This window comes from Mauremys mutica, chromosome 10 (assembly GCF_020497125.1).
Source record: "Mauremys mutica isolate MM-2020 ecotype Southern chromosome 10, ASM2049712v1, whole genome shotgun sequence".
Taxonomy (NCBI): Eukaryota; Metazoa; Chordata; order Testudines; family Geoemydidae; genus Mauremys; species Mauremys mutica.
Genome location: NC_059081.1, coordinates 76,351,700 through 76,352,542, shown reverse-complemented (window position 1 = coordinate 76,352,542; position 843 = coordinate 76,351,700).

Sequence of the window (843 nt, the reverse complement as noted above, 5' to 3'; positions counted from 1 at the left end):
TTCGGCGGCAATTCGGCGGTGGATGCCGAAGGTGCGGGACCGGCAGATCACCCAGCACACAGGCCTAGAGACAAATCTCTCGGGCTTGTTGGACCGATTCTGCCAGGTGTGTCCCCATCTGACACTTTTTCCGATCCTCGGACAGGCCCAGTTGGGGAGGAGCCGTGTCTGGATCCAGAGTCCCAATCAGGGGTCGCTCAGGGTAAGCCGCTGGCGGGCCGAGACGGTGTGTTTACCTGGAGCATCCGCAGGCATGGAGCCGTTCACTGTTCCAGGCCAATGGGGGCTGCGGGAAGCAGCATAGGCCGAGGGATGTGCTGGCTGCTGCTTCCTGCAGCTCCCATTGACTGGGAATAGGGAACTGCGGCCACTGGGAGCGGCAGGGCTCTGTGCCTGCGGACACTCCAGGTAAACAAACCGCCCCGGCCTGCCAGCGGCTAACCCTCATGGGCCGGAGCCAAAGGCTGCCGACCCCTGGTCACAGTCGCTGCAGGGATGAGAGAGAAGCAGAGAGTTCGAGGTGGAGCCCAGCAGGCTCAGGGAGTAACATCGGCACCGCTGACGACAGGAGTGGAGCAAACCTCACAATCCATGTGGTTACTGCAGGTCTGTCCAGCTGCCCCCTGTTGTGTATTTGGTTGTCATGGTTTTTGTTCCTATGGCAACTGAGTTAGATTATTAGGGGATAGCTCGGCCAGCTTCGGCCGGCTGAGTGAGCTCTCTGTGTCTGTAAATAAAATGGTAGTTTTGTTAGCTGTCTGCTCTCTGGCCTCAAGTGATTTCTTCCTAAACCGGCTGCCCCCAAGGATATAACAAGTGGCGACGATGGATGGGATTCCGGTG